The 17,095-nt window shown below is 37.6% G+C and overlaps 1 long non-coding RNA gene across 2 annotated transcripts in view; it reads right to left on the bottom strand.

The window, feature by feature from the left end:
* Positions 1–467: 467 nt before the first annotated feature.
* LOC129441026 (uncharacterized) overlaps positions 468–17,095 on the bottom strand; it is a 48,696-nt gene continuing 32,068 nt past the window's right edge. The window contains exon 6 of one of the 2 annotated variants that reach the window (XR_012365472.1): positions 468–641. This is a non-coding gene — a long non-coding RNA (uncharacterized lncRNA). Of the gene's footprint in view, positions 642–5,986; positions 6,214–17,095 lie in introns of those variants that run through there. The other variant, XR_012365471.1, reaches the window with a different exon arrangement.

Below are 17,095 nucleotides of genomic sequence, written 5' to 3'. Positions count from 1 at the left end.
TACTACGGAGGAAGTTAAATGTTTGCTAATATTATCACTAATACTTATTTGTGTTTCATGACATATTAATCCATTAAACTTCATTATATGAGTGTGGAATTCCTCTTTAAACTAATCTATGTGAAGTAAACTGATTAAATTGCCATTTCAGACTACAAAATACAACTTGTCACATTTAAAACAATCACATTAACTCATAAAACATCTTACATTTTGAGATTTAAGACTACTGTAAGGTTATCCTAACTTTAAGATGTTATTTAAGACAGTTTATTTTTCGAGAATTGGAATTCTTCTTAAGTTTATTCTTAAGAACATACTTAAGGAAAAAAATAAGAACTTTCTGAAGAAGCTTTTTTGAGAATACAAAATATTCTTAACTATTTTCTTAAGCTTGAATTTAAGATAAAAATGGCAGTTAAGACAATTTTTCTTCTTAAGAATGTTTCGTGAATCCGGCCCCAGGTTCTTACTTTTCCACACTGCTCACTCACACAAGTTACATCATCACGTCCACCTAGCAAAGAATATTCCAGCCAATAAGCCACGATGCTTGGGCATTACTGCCATTGGTCTCCATTCATTATAGAGAGGGGAATACCATTCCACAGCACATGGAGATGTTTGGATCCAGCCACCATCTATAAAACCAGGAGATAAAGTAGTTACTGAGTCTGTTGGTAAAGCATTGCGGCCATGGGTTCAATTCCCAACACACATGGGCTGTATCCGAAATAGCCCCTATACACTCTTGGCTGGGTCATTTTTAACCCCCGATGGTTAAATACTAGACAGAACATAACACACCACTGAAAAAAAAACCAACCCAACATTGGGTCATTTTTAGAGTTTACCTATTTGAGGGGACAGTCATTTTGTTGTGGTGTACGAAATAATAGTGGACATTATCAAGTGCACTTTTTTAATCACAAAATGCACCACAATTTCGAGTATACAACCAATGAACTCCTCTTCTCAAGGCAAGATGGTTCAAGCAGTGCTTTTGTTGCTTAGTGTCTGAATTCACTTGTTTTCAGTCACTCATTCAAGTGCACTGTATTAGTGAGCTTAGTGAATGAGGGTATTTCGTACAGATGTTGATAAAAACGGTCGAATGCACTGTAAGTCTACACCTCGATTTCGTTTTTCTCCACTGGTGTAGACTTTTTGGGCAGGTGTGAATACAGTACTCGAACTTGGGTGTGGACTAATCAACCGTTCTGAGACCCAGCTAAAGAGGTGGTCTCGGTCCAATAAAAAACAAACTGTTATGAAATTTTTTTGATTTTTTTCATGACACTGTCACGAATTTCTGCGTGTTTTCGTGATCGTATCACGAATTTCTGTTTATGTGTCATTGTCACGTATTGGTTACCCAACTGCTTTTTCCTATTTTCAAACCATTGTCGCTTGGGTTTAGGGTTAGATTTGGTGTTTGTGTTAGGATGTCACTTAAAGTATTGGTTTATACTATTTTTTTCTGATTTCTTTTTTAAATTTTCTAATTTTTAAAACATTGTGCCTGGTGTTAGGGGTAAGAGTTGGGTTTGGTAAGGATTTCATTTTATGTAAATCTAACCCTAAACTTAACGACAATCCGAAAATATGATACGATCACGAAAAAACACAGAAATTCGTGACAGTATCACGAAAAAGAATCAAAAAAATTACGTGACTATACGTATGTAATTTCGTAGAGTTGCATTATGGGAAAGTGCTGTGTTTGCTACATTTGCCAGCCATTCCAAAACGAGTCGAGTTTGACCTGGAGCTCTAAGGAGACACGCTGCCTGATTGAAATTTGGGCAAATACCCATATATCAGCTTTTAGAGAGGACGCATAAAAATGCTGATGTTCAGCCAGTTTAGCGAACAGATGAAGCCAGTTTACGAATGATCTCCATGATTTTGCACTTCCTGCTTTCCCCCACCTGATAATTTCTGTCCAATGAATGGATGACCTTAAAGGACAAGTTCGGTATTTTACACTTAAAGCCCTGTTTTCAGATTGTTTATGATGAAATAGAACGGTTTTGACTGAAATTTGGAAATATGATGCTGGCCCGAGAATTTTCAGGTGTTTGTTCTATCACCTCCCACCTCTACAATGGCTGTATAGGTGCACTGAAACAATCCTTCCTAAAATGCATTAAACTTTCGTTTACAAAGACGTGAAACTCACTGAGTGGTCAGGGGTCTTCACTGGTATGCTCACACAAAAATCGCTGCAAAAGATACTTTCCAACAGGTATTATTGTAGTTTTGGTCCAACTCCATTGACTTGTATTAGATGTGCTGTGAGGTACAGTATTACTTCGCGCCGGAAACGTTGTTTGTATTCTTGCAATTGGCAAAGGCGTATTATCGCCACCAACTGGGCTGGAGTGTCTATTATTCAAGCTCTCAACGAATGGTATAACACCTGTTGGAAAGCATCTTTTGCAGCGATTTTTGTGTAAGCATATCAGTGAACACCCCTGACCACTTGGTGAGTTTCACATCTTTGTAAACGAAAGTTTAATGCATTTTAGGAAGGATTGTTCCAGTGCACCTATACACCCATTGTAGAGGTGGGAGGTGATAGAACAAACATCCGAAAATTCTCGGGCCAGCATCATATGTCCAAATTTCAGTCAAAACCGTTCTATTCCATCATAAAAAATCTGAAAACAGGGCTTTAAGTGTAAAATACCAAACTTGTCCTTTAACACACATGTGGTTTTATTTACAAATTTTGTTTCACTTGCAAAAAGGGAAGTGTGAAAGCGAATTACACCAAACCAAGAAAATAAATTTTTTATTTGATCCAGATCAAAGCAAGTGAATAGCGGACTTTCCTGGTATGAATACACCCCTAAAATTAAAGTGCCTGCTAAATGCATACATGTAATTGTAAAATATAGTTGTGAAACAAAAGCTTGTAAAACTGCCACTGTCTAATTGCACTGCCGTGTCTAATTGCTCGCATCTCCGTTGTGTCATTATTCCCGTGATGGAGCAATAAAATTGACTTAATGAACATCATCATTAACAAAACATTATAATTCTAGCTAACTGAAATTAAGCATCAGTTAGAAGCTTCGCAACTAACTCCTGCAAAAACACTATGACAAAAATGTAAAACTTATTAAGCTCTAAAGAAAAACAAGCTGTAAACCCACTTTCATAAAGGGAATTATTATGTCCAGTGAGCCACATAAATCTAAAGTGAAGGCAATTAAATATTATTAATATTATTATTAAACAGATAAGTTCAAGTTTAGATGAGAATATACAATAATGTGTTCCCATGCCTTTCTTTAGCCAGTATTTTCAGTCATATAAGTGACTGCGGTTACGTCCACTGAGTTGCAAAAGACAGAGCGGTAACATTTGTGTACAGTGTGAAATCAGCGAAAACACGGGGAATACGCGTCTGAATGGGAAAAAAAATGTTGTTTGATAGACTGTACTAACAGATTTAACAAGAATAATGAGCTATTGTTTTACAGACTGACAAAAAACACAGAAAGGAGAAATAAATTGATCATTCATGGCAACGTCCACAGACCACAGGTGGGTTGACAAGTTGCTAGAGTCACTATCAAGCAGAGGTTTTCATTTCTACTTAAAAGTATTTTTTCAAGTATTTGTATTTTATCCGTGTTTTTCTTTGGAAAACATACATTCCAAAAAATAATATCATAATTTTTACCCTATTACATTTCATAAATACAAGGTTTTGTTTACATTTAAAATTTAAAACATTAGCATACTTCTACTCAAGTAAAAGTTTACAATTTTAATGTAATTAGGTATTAAATAAATTTTAATATGCAATAAAAGAATACACAGTATGATTCTATGCTTTAGAATGTAGTGAAGTAAAATTTTTTCCAATACAAACAACCTAATAAAGCACAGATGCTTGGAAAATGTAACTAATGTAACTAAGTATTAGTGTTGTAGTCAAGACCACCTAAACCGAGACCAAGTCATGACCAAGACCAAGACAGGCCGAGACCGAGACAAGACCAAGACTTTAAAGGGTCGAGACCGAGTCACAAGACCAAGACAGGCCGAGACCAAGTCAAGACCAAGACCATTGCAAATCTCTGCATTAAACCACTTATGATAAAATGTGGAATATGCATATAATTAGGCACTTCTTGTCTGTGTGCATGTGTGCGTGCGTGCGTTTGTGCCATCAGAGAAGTTGATCAAATAATCAAAGGCATTGCAGATATGTGGGAATTTATCTTTGTCTATAAGCAAATAAAAGTGAACAAACACTAAAGAGCTGAAATCAACTTAACCATTTATTCTGAATTGTCTTTCCATGGCTTGCCATCCATTTAACACAATGCAGGTGTTTTTAGTAATAAAATTTGAAAAACTGTCATTGGGAGAAACTTAAAAAATGCTTAAACAATGCCAACATCATATGCCAAACATGAATAAACTGCATAAAATGTATGATAAAAAATAAATTTCTGATGTGCACTGCAAAAAAAGATTTTCAAGAAAAAAATGTTCTTAGTATTTTTGTCTTGTTTTCAGTAAAAAATATCTAAAAATTCTTAAATTAAGATGCTTTTTCTTGATGAGCAAAACTACCCAAGAAAACAAGTCTCGTATTTAGAACAAAAATATCAATTTCAAAGTGATTTTGTGAATAAAACAAGCAAAAAAATCTGCCAATGGGGTAAGAAAAAAAGCTTGAACCTTTTTCTAAATTCAAGAAAAATTTGCTTACCCCATTGGTAGATTTTTTTGCTTGTTTTATGCACAATTTGATATTTTTGCTCTAAAAACTAGACTTATTGTGGCGTTTTGTTCATCAAGAAAAAGCATCTTAATTTAATAAATGTTTTGATATTTTTACTGAAAACAAGACAAAAATACTAAGATTTTTTTCTTGAAAATCATTTTTGCCGTGTGCCATCAGTTGTGGTCTTGACCGGTCTTGAAATAAAATTCCGAGTCCTCTTTGTCTGAGACTGAGACCAGGCCGAGTAAAAATGCGGTTGATTCCAAGACAAGACCAAGACCTTTAATAAGTGGTCCCGAGAACTACAACACTACTAAGTATTGTCCACCTCTGCTATCAAGTCTAACTAAATTCAATTTAAGCTGATAATAGTCTGGCTTTTTACTGTCATTTTCGCAGCAGCCGCTATGAAAACCAGCCATTTTGTTCAATGTTTGCCACTCAACAGGGCAAGTTCTGGCGTGGTCACGTGGAAAAGTGACGTCACTGCATACCCTCTATACAACAGGAAATATATAACATATGCAAGATCAGGTCAATAGTGAACAAATGCACTGAATGCACTATAAATTACTTTAGATAAAAGTGTTTGCCAAATGCATCAAATGTGTATATCGGTTGAATATAATAGTTGGCCTCTAAAATCACTAAATGATTGGCCTCTTTGTAACGTTATGCAAATATATGCGTCTTTGTCATATAAGATTAACCCAACACTGTTACTTCTATGACCTTTCATGATGATAAACAAAAATGCATATAATCATGTCATGTCAGATTTAGATTAGCACAAGAGAGAAAACAGCTTACGAGGAAGATTTACTCTCTCGGTACAGAATAAAAGATCTGTGCATGTTTCAATAGACTAACATCACCATTTGCCATGATTCATTTTTCATTGAAGAAAATTTCGCACTCACAAACACTGAGAATACAAACTATTCTTTGCATAATCCATAATTACCTAAAGAATAGAAGCGCAAAGCATGGTCGAAAACAGCTTAGGGATGCACCGGTACAAATTTCGGTGCCGAATATGATATTCTATTACTTAAAATGATAGATATTGATAGTTTGGCTTTTTACTACACTTCAAATGTTGTGAAATCCTAAAAGTGAAGAGCGTACAAACTGCAATTTTGTTGTCATTTAATTTCGATTTAAAATAATCTCACAGTATAAAATAATCTCACTGCTTTTATCTGATGATACCGACGATTATAGGTCCATGCATTCCTAGCATTTAGGTATCTTTCTCAATGTATCTGAAATGGAGAAATCTTATAAAGTAGAAAAGTGAAACTCGAGAAATTGCATCCCTGAGGTGGTTTTCAGGAGAGAGAGAGAGTTTAGTGAAGTGGCTGCAGGTGAAGAGTGGGCGATGATCCACCGTCTGTGGGCTTTTCTGACCCGACCTCTTCTTAATGTGCATGAGATCATAAAGTGACTCTCCGATCGCCACCCTGAGGAAAAATAACAACCCATAATTGCAGCTATCATGCAACTTGAAATAAAACTTGTATAGATTTCCTTCTGGTGGAAATGGTTTCAAATCGTTTGTGATTAAAATATCCAACGACAGCCATATAAACAAATTATTGATTCATAATTGGTCTACTGCTGTGAATATATTTCTTGTGGCAATCATCGTATCTGTAATTATTATCAAAGGAATAATTGTACCTCTTATGCAGTGATTCAGTATAACTGTTTAAGAACGTTGATGCTGTTTTTAAGCTTTAAAAGCAACATGAGAAATGTCATAAAAACCATGTCAAATAATCAAGCATACGTGTAGGTCCCTCTCACTGGGGCGGTACCTTATCAAAAAACACCTAAAGATTTAATATTGGTACCTTAGGATTAAATGTACTCAATATACAGCATTATCCCCAAATGTTTCAAGCTTCCAATATTTGTTTGGTATACTGTAGTAATACACTGTGTGTACTGTATAAACCGTGGATCCTCACTTATTGTGCTGACATTTGTTGTCATTGTTTTGTTTTGCCTCAGGACGTGTGCTGATTCTTTACTTTCTATTCTGACAGCATCACCGCATATGCCCACACGTGCATGTCCTCTCCAGACACTTGCCTTAAATGTTTTAGCCAAACCTTAATGTTTTCAGCATGCGTTTGTCAGCCGAGTTATTGCACATGCAGCTAAAAATGTAACTTTATGTCAAGCGCTCAATCTCTCTCTCTCTCTCTCTCTCTCTCTCTCTCTCTCTCTCTCTCTCTCTCTCTCTCTCTCTCTCTCTCTCTCTCTCTCTCTCTAAATATATACAGTGAGGAAAATAAGTATTTGAACACCCTGCTATTTTGCAAGTTCTCCCACTTATAAATCATGGATGTGTGTGAAATTGTCATCGTAGGTGCATGTCCACTGTGAGAGACATAACCTTAAAAAAAATCCAGAAATCACAATGTATTATTTTTTTTAACTATTTATTTGTATGATACAGCTGCAAGTAAGTTTTTGAACACCTGTCTATCAGCTAGAATTCTGACCCTCAAAGACCTGTTAGTCTGCCTTTAAAATGTCCACTTCCATTCTATTTATTATCCTAAATTAGACGCACCTCTTTGAGATCGTTAGCTGCTTAAAGACACCTGTCCACCCCATACAATCAGTAAGAATCCAACTACTAACATGCCCAAGACCAAAGAGCTGTCCAAAGACACTAGAGACATAATTGTACACCTCCACAAGGCTGGAAAGGGCTACAGGGAAATTGCCAAGCAGCTTGGTGAAAAAAGATCCACTGTTGAAGCAATCATTAGAAAATGGAAGAAGCTACACATGACGGTCAATCTCCCTCCGACTGGTGCTCCATGCAAGATCTCACCTCGTGGGGTCTCAATGATCCTAAGAAAGGTGAGAAATCACCCCAGAACTACACGGGAGGAGCTGGTCAATGACCTGAAAAGAGCTGGGACTACTGTTTCCAAGGTTACCATTGGTAATACACTAAAATGTCATGATTTGAAATCATGCATGGCACGGAAGGTTCCCCTGCTTAAACCAGCACATGTCTAGGCCCGTCTTAAGTTTGCCAATGACCATTTGGATGATCCAGAGGAGTCATGGGAGAAAGTCATGTGGTCGGATGAGACCAAAATAGAACTTTTTGGTCATAATTCCACTTAACGCATTTGGAGGAATAAGAATGATGACTACCATCCCAAGAACAGAAGCATGGGGGTGATAGCATCATGCTTTGTGGGGGTTTTTCTGCACATGGGACAGTTCTGCACTGTATTAAGGAGAAGATGACCGGGGCCATGTATTGTGAGATTTTGGGGAACAACCTCCTTCCCTCAGTTAGAGCATTGAAAATGGATCGAGGCTGGTTCTTCCAACATGACAATGACTCGAAGCACACAGCCAGGATAACCAAGGAGTGGCTCTGTAAGAAGCATATCAAGGTTCTGGCGTGGCCTAGCCAGTCTCCAGACCTAAACCCAATAGAGAATCTTTGGAGGGAGCTCAAACTCCATGTTTCTCAGCGACAGGCCAGAAACCTGACTGATCTAGAGAAAATCTGTGTGGAGGAGTGGGCCAAAATCCGTCCTGCAGTGTGTGCAAACCTGGTGAAAAACTACAGGAAACGTTTGACCTCTGTAATTGCAAACAAAGGCTACTGTACCAAATATTAACATAGATTTTCTCAGGCGTTCAAATACTTATTTGCAGCTGTATCATACAAATAAATAGTTTAAAAAAGCATACATTGTGATTTCTGAATTTTTTTTAGATTATGTCTCTCACAGTGGACATGCACAATAACAATTTCAGACCCCTCCATGATTTCTAAGTAGGAGAACTTGCAAAATAGCAGGGTGTTCAAATGCTTATTTTCCTCACTGTGTATATGTGTGTGTGTGTGTGTGTGTGTGTGTGTGTGTGTGTGTGTGTGTGTGTGTGTGTGTGTGTGTGTGTGTGTGTGTGTGTGTGTGTGTGTGTGTGTGTGTGTGTCTGTAGGATTAAGGACATTATGGTAATATTTTGATTTCACAATCTTTAATGCATAACCACACTGTCAGTGACTGTGTAGTACAGCACACTGGACAGCAGTAAATTATTTCATACGTCCTATTAATGTCATTTAATCTAATATGCACTTGGTTGCTGGTTGCTAACAGCCAAGAGGAAACAGAAATCCCCCAGATTCGGGATGAGAAGCTGAATGATTCAGAAATGAATCTTTCCAGAACACCCAAAGGATTGTGAATATGATCAATCTCCTGTGCCTTTAGTTATTTTTTGGCCTGAAGTGAGTCTCCAGAGCATATACTCCAAATGTCCGTCATGGAAATTAGCACCGTCTCATGTGCAACATTTGGAAGGTTGGCTTTTGGATGCATGACTGCCTACTGTATAAACTGTGTACATGCCTATGGGGGAAAGCTGAATATATAATACTGACTTGTAGGCTATGTTGTGTTTACAAGCAGAAATTCCTCTTTTGCAAAAACAAGAGGTATTTGAATGTCAATGTTTGTACATTTCTTAAAATGAGTAACTGTAAAGATTATTAACTACACATTAGATAACAGTAAATGTGATTACAACGGGAGCAGAAAAACAGGCACCTTACAGGGGAAATATGATGCCCGAAGTTTTTATTGGGTACTCATGCACATGACTGCATAAATTTAACGACAGTTCAACATCCATATTTTGTGCAGTCCTTGTGGTTTTTTTGTTATTTTCAGAATTATTTATATATTATTTATCAGAATTTTCTATTTATGTATTGTCTTTGACTGTATGAATAGTTTACACATAACCCTATGCTTGTTAATTTAGTATTATATTTTAATTTTATATTTTGAGTCCTGCAACTCATTATAATTATTTTAAGTTTTGTTATATTAAAGATATTTTCTCTTTACTAGTTAAAGGAACAGTATGTAGGATTGTGGCCAAAACTGGTATTGCAATCACAAAACTTGTGGCTAAAACTGGTACTGCAATCACAGAACTGGTGGCCAATACACAAAATGACAACATAAACATCAGTTGAGGGCTGCAATTCCACTTTTTAAATGACAATATCCTGGTCAGACCACTGTTGTCAGTGATATAATTATTTGAAATGAAAATGATTTCTTAATGTCTACTGACATATCAGGGCCATTTTATGATTAACTGATATAAATTTCTTACATACTGTTCCTTTAATTTTAAATTTACATGCATGTATTTGCAGACGCTTTGACCCAAAGCAACTTATCACTGTAAAAAAGATTTGTTGGTTCAACTTAAAAAAGTAAGTTACCTGGTTGCCTTAAAATTTCAGTTGAATTAACTCCAAATTTTAAGGCAACTATAACTTACTTTTTTAAGTTGAACCAACAAATAATTTTTTACAGTGTAATGCTGCGTTTACACCAGCCGCGGTAGAGGCATCAAGAGCGAGTGATTTCAATGTTAAGCCAATGTGAAGACGTGAAGACGCGTTGACGCGCGTCTGGAGGTTTTGCAATGCGAATGGCGCAAATTGTGCGTCCGGCGCGGTACACGCAAATGGTGCTTTTTGTGCAATTTGCGTTTGACGCGAATTTGCGGCTGATGCCTGAGTTGAAAAATTTGAACTTAAATTAACCAATCAGGAGGCTGCTTCATGCTGTGGCGGCAGCCTCGCACGGAGTCACTCATTCAACATGAAGGAACGCTTGATATTGTCTGTGAGCAGTCACCCGCAGCTTTACGACACTGGTTCTTATTTCTATAGAGACAGGAATAAAAAAGACCTCGCTTGGAAGAGTGTAAGTGAGGACATTGGGCATGTAAGTTGTAAATACACATTTTACTTTTGAGTCACGTGACGTTTATCGACCCGCGCCGTTTATTTTCACCCTATAGTGAGGTGACCAAATACAAACAGGTAACTCTCTCGATAAATGCACAATCAACATCAGCCATCTTGCAAACAGACAACCGCATAGCACTTGCCCCTCCCACAAGCAGCGGATTTTGCCTCTGACGTGCGTCAAATGCTTGGTTTTTCCGCGAGTCTACTTTGCTCTAGACACGTGAATGCATTCAAACTGTTCAAGCGGCAAACTAGGCGCGGTAGACGCGATTTTGACACCTCAAACGCGGTTGGTGTAAATGCAGCATAAAAATACTGTCAGCTAATTGTTATACCACCGGGCTGTTGAATGCTTCATTCTGATTGGTTGACAAACAGTCTAAGGCTGTGCATTATTTTTCAGTAAACGTACACTGGTGAAGTAACAGATTTACTTAATTCCTACCAATAAAACATAAATGTGTGTGGTAGCGAAATAAATAAATTGAAAAGAATTAATTAAATAATTAAAGAGAATATAGTAAATAAACGCTGATTACTCGTTCAGTTTTGTTTTTGCTTCTTTTTCTGATAATAAAAAGCTAAAACAAATAAATACATAAATCTTGAAGCAAAATGTTATAAATATTGAAAGGCCATCTTAAGAAAACTGCAGTGCAGGCCAAAGACCTCTGGCTCCGTCTCCCATAACACAGACACATGATGACACAAAAATGTGCCAAAAGACCCCGCATGTCATTTCTACCATCTGACGGTCAGCTGTTTCAGTGTCTTAAGCCTATCCGCTGTTATTTTTGGATAAGCATGTATATGGGAATAGTTCACCTGTTAGAAAACCTCCATCTCTAGTCAAATAATTGACGCATGAGGTGAATGGAGCGAAAAAGCCTGTCAGCACCGGCACATCATCCACAAGATAAGCTAAAACAATCTGATTTTAAGTGACGGAGGCATACATATAGCAATAAAGCGGAGGCTGTTCTGTGAGATGGATGTTCTTATTGAATGATTCATAATAATAATAACCGAGTGATTCATACGGCAGATCTATCATGTCAACTAGACGTTAATCATCAGCTGGCTTTACTGAGGAGCCTGAAGCTGGAAATGTCAGCGGGCGGCTATTTTCACAGTCAATCTGTCAAACAGACAAACTGGTGAGTGTTGTTAAATGCCTGCATTTATTTGCATAATCAAAAGGCCATCGGCCTTAACCACCACACTGTATGTGATACAATCAAAATGAAAAAATACATTATGCCATTACAAAACGTTCTACAGGCGACATTCTCAATTACAGCTGAGAAAGCTGGCATTGCCCTTAATATGAAACATTAAGAGGCGTATAGCATTACAGTCTTGAAATCTGATGACAAGGAACTTGAGCTACAGTAACACAGCAACTGTTCCACTACGTAGGCACCTGTAAGACGCCTGAGAGCATCTTTAGATCAAAGGCCTTTTCAGGCATCAAGTCATCAGCAAAATACTTGGTCTATAACATGAGTTAAATATAAAATTCATATAAAAATTCAACTCAATTGAGAGAGGTAAGCTAAGTGCCATGTGTTACAGGCAGCAGGGGTGATGCCCACTTGAAGGGCAGCCAGATTTAACGTCAGATGAAGACTGGTGACTCGCACAAAGCGATGCATTAGTCAAATCGGTCACTTGTAAGGCCTTTTTGCATCACGACAGCTTTTTAAAACCTTTTAGCATTAGAAGCCAAAAGCTGTTTTCAGGAAATAAAGCAACTATTATTAAAAAATCTTCCGGGTAAAGCACTGGGTTGGAGATGCAAGCGTCTGGCAATTGTGTAAATGCAATGGAAATGAAAAAACATTAACCGAAGTCTGGATTCGTGTCTCCATCCTGTTAGCTTGCTCGGTTCTGCAAGAAATGTTCTCATTAAAGTGATCTTATTTAATTTTCTCCACAGAATTGATAATTCGATACAGCACAAGCAAGCCAGGAAAATTAGCAGAAAGTGCCAGAACAGCCAATTTGAGGATGGAAGTCCAGTCTCTAGCAGACTCTAGTGGTCACTTTTGTTATTGCAATGTTTCAAAACAATACATCCAGTAAAAAAACTCCTAAATGCAGTATGTCATCATCAGTATGCAGTATGTTTCATAAGTTTATGTTTTGGGGTCTTCATGAGATGTGCATCCATAATAAAGTGTTTACCTGGTTGGGCATTATGTTAGCAGCACAAAAGCTGTGGGTTCGATTCCTACAAAATAAAAATATCTACAAAATGCATAAATGAAAATTAAGCATTAAAAATCACCGGGTGGGCCTATTCCGTATAGTTAGCAATAAATGAACCGGAAATGTAAAATAAAGGTAGTGGTATGTCAGAGGAACTGTTATCGTACAGCTAAACCTTCAAAAAAGGTCAAACCAGCGAAACCAAAAAAGCCTTGTTACATAGGACTGCTCATGGTGAGGCAGGCCGGTCCATCTCCTTTAGTGACTGACAACTGTTTTAGTGGGACTGGCAGGAAGCAAAATGAGCTTTGCCAAGCACAATAAAAACATCGGTCTTGTTTATGGACGTAACGCGAGCAACGGGCAGTCAGCAGCTGGCCGCTCCAAAGGCTTTCTGAAGGTAGCAGAGCATAGCCATTCAATTCATCCATGGCAATCATGAAGAGCATAAGAGCGGTCTGGGGTGAATGCACAGTAACCACATTTAACCGTAGAGCAATGCCGTGAATGAGGGCAACTGTGAAAGCAGAGTTGAGTTAAACGAGGCCAGACCATCAAGCTGTTTTATATGAACCAGGGCGAGGAGAACCATAGCTAAAACAAGCACCTGTCGTTTTTGATATAATTTTTTTACAGGTAATTCAGGTCAATAAATGCCGATATACACACACCTAAAGGATTATTAGGAACACCTGTCCAATTTCTTATTAATACAATCTAATCAACCAAACACATGGCAGTTGCGTCAATGCATTTTGGGGTGTGGTCCTGGTCAAGACAATCTCATGAACTCCAAACTGAATGTCAGAATGGAAAAGAAAGATGATTTAATCAATTTTGAGTGTGGCATGGTTGTTGGTGCCAGACGGGCCAGTCTGAGAATTTCACAGTCGGCTCAGTTACTGGGATTTTCAAGCACAATCATTTCTAGAGTTTACAAAGAATGGTGTGAAAAGGGAAAAACATCCAGTATGCGGCAGTCCTGTGGGCAAAAATGCCTTGTTAATGCTAGAGGTCAGAGGAGAATGTGCCGACAGATTCAAGCTGATAGAAGAGCAACTTATTTGACTGAAATAACCACTCGTTACAACTGAGGTATGCAGCAAAGCATTTGTGAAGCCACAACGCGCACAACCTTGAGGCGGATGGGCTACAACATCAGAAGACCCCACCGGGTACCACTCATCTCCACTACAAATAGAAAAAAGAGGCTAGAATTTGCACAAGCTCATCAAAATTGGACAGTTGAAAGCTGGAAAAATGTTGCCTGATCTGATAAGTCTCGATTTCTGTTAAGACATTCAGATCGTAGAGTCAGAATTTGGCGTAAACAAAATGAAAACATGGATCTATCAAGCCTTGTTACCACTGTGCAGGCTGGTGGTTGTGTAATGGTGTGGATGATGTTTTCTTGGCACACTTTAGGCCCCTTAGTGCCAATTGGGAATCGTTTAAATGCCACGGCCTACCTGAGCATTGTTTCTGACCATGTTCATTCCTTTATGACCACCATGTACCCATCTTCTGATGGCTACTTCCAGCAGGATAATGCACCATGTTACAAAGCTCGAATCATTTGAAATTGGTTTCTTGAACATGACAATGAGTTCACTGTACTAAAATGGCCCCCACAGTCATCAGATCTCAACCCAATAGAGCATATTTGGGATGTGGTGGAACGGAAGGTTCGTGCCCTGGATGTGCATCTCACAAATCTCCATCAACTGCAAGATGCTATCCTATCAATATGAGGCAACATTTCTAAAGAATGTTTTCAGCAAGTTGTTGAATCAATGCCACATAGAATTAAGGCAGTTCTGAAGGCGAAAGGGGGTCAAACACAGTATTAGCATGGTGAGTGTATATCCTTAAGCCATTTCCTAAAGCTGTGTGGGTCTGGTTCTTCGTCTGCAGGCATATTGAGTTTCTGCACGAGAGCGCCCTCTGGCTTTTGGACGTAGTGGCATTTCACCGTAATTCATTGAAAAGCATACCAAGCATCATCGGCTGATTGATCGGAGCATCCCTATTCAAGACTAAAGTGAAATCTGTCCCAATAGGAGCATAAGTCACAATACTGAATGTGAAATATTGTAATATTACCAAATAAAAACTTCTGTAAAACTTGGGAAAGATACTAAACTAACACATGAATTAGCTTTCATCTGTGTCCTTCTTATGGCCCAGGTCATGGGCATTAAAAATACATCTGGGTGATGTATTAAAGACTGGGTGTCAAGCCTCCCGAGTATCAGATGTCTACTTGGTGAAAGAGAAGAATGAGGATCAAGAAACTGTCAGGTAAACAAAAACTACAACGTCGGTGCTTCACACAAATGATGCTGTGCTTATAAGGAAAATAACTGGTAAGGAATTTTTCTGGCTTAACCTTTGAAAAACGTAACATGTAATTATAATCTAAATATGATGTCAATTCAATTGTGTGCTGTGGTTTGTTAGTTTGAGATGAATAACATTAGATAGATGACCTTCTGTATTTTCCTTTCAAATCTTTAAGAATACACTATCTTTCACAAAGTAAACTTTCAGCACTTTTCAATATTATTTTAGTAACCGATAACTGGGGGAAAGTATTTGTTTAATCCGTGGTGTGACTCAACAGTCAATAGCTAGATTTACATTTGGCAAACATTTTAATCTAAATTTACTTTTAGTACATTTGCACCCATGACCTTGCCGTTGCTAGCAATGTGCTCTAGCAGTTAAGGCTCATGAAAGCTTGGCTATTCCTCCTGACTGATCGCTGTTATCTCTTTTAAACACATGTACAGTTTTCATCGCGGTATTCTAGATGCTCATGCATTATTTAAGCACTTCACTGCACCTTGGCTGTATTTTGCTATATACTCAATGGCTCAACATTGAGTATTGTTACATTACAATGGTGTCTCATTCAAGTAAAGCAGTCAAACTTGTCAAATGCTTTACACTTGCTGAACGATTGTGCATTGAGGATGAATAACGAAGAATGAATTCAAATGTTGAGAATTATTTGCATTTAAGAGAGAGGAATGATGGAGAAGTACCAGAAAGAGTCAACGAAACGCATCCGTAGACACAGTCACGGTGTTCTTCAAGACCTCTTCATCAAAGGATTTAAAGATGAAGGCCGGAATATTAATTTAAGAGTAAGTGACACTAAATGTCTTTGCATAAGGCATCTGAAAACAGATGATGATAAAACTTTTAAAGGGGTCATAGCGTGAAAATCTATTAGTGGGTCCCCAGTGCTTCAACCTAGAAACCCAGTAACTTAGTTTTGCTAAACCGTTCTCTGCAAGCATGTAACAAATAAGGTCATTAAGATTTCGCCTCTTTTGTAACATAGGTAGCGATTTCATTTTTTGTCAGCCGAACCCCTTTGACTAAATTTTGAAGTACCCTCTGAGATTTTTTGGTGCCATTTTAATAACTTAATAGCACATTTACATGTTTAACAAAAACATTTAGTTCTTATCCATTTGAAAGTTTTTATCAGTAAGGTTTGGCATAGGTTATTCTATTATAATATTATTATTACCTGTGATTGGACCTTCATCTTGTAATTTTCTTTTATTGGTACAAAAATGTGTCTGTCTATTATCGTAAGTTTCCTGGTACACTGAAGTGTTGTGTAGTGGTCACATTTCATTCAGATCAAAAAATCTTTTGTGTAAGTGTTTTATATTTTATTTTATTTTTTTATGATTTAATTGTAGGGCTGCACGATTTATCACATGCAATTATCATGCGCATATCGTCAGAAAAGCCAGTTCCTTGATTAGTAGTAAATCGCCATCACCTGTGTTTAGATAGAGCTGCATTTACTACACAGAGGCTGCGTCCAAAAGCAGTAGGGGAGACGATTCCAAAAAATAAGATGAGCTACCACTTCCGGCAAATCCTGAAGTGTTTATTAGATTGACACATTGGCTGCGTCCAAAATCGCATACTGTGACAGTAGGTACTGAATTAAATAAAGTACCTACTTATCGACAGTTGAAACAGTATGTTCTATATAGTATGAATAAGGATAGTATGAATGAATTTGGACGTACTACATTCGCCATGTTGAAACATCACATGACATCAGAGGTGTATAGTACTTAAGTATTTTTACTTTCTACATAAAAGTAAATTTTTTAAGTATTTGTATTTTATTAGTGTTTTTCTTTGGAAAACATACATTCCAAATTATCATAATTTTTACTCCACTGTCACGGTGAGCCGTGTCATGTTTTGTGTCTGTTCTATATTGTCATCACCTCGACACTTGTTAATTATCACATCATTCATTCCACCTGTGTGTC

The sequence above is a fragment of the Misgurnus anguillicaudatus genome, chromosome 22 (genome assembly GCF_027580225.2).
Source record: "Misgurnus anguillicaudatus chromosome 22, ASM2758022v2, whole genome shotgun sequence".
Lineage (NCBI taxonomy): Eukaryota > Metazoa > Chordata > Actinopteri > Cypriniformes > Cobitidae > Misgurnus > Misgurnus anguillicaudatus.
Note: the sequence above shows the minus strand (reverse complement) of the source record. Positions and strands in the feature narration are given on the sequence as shown.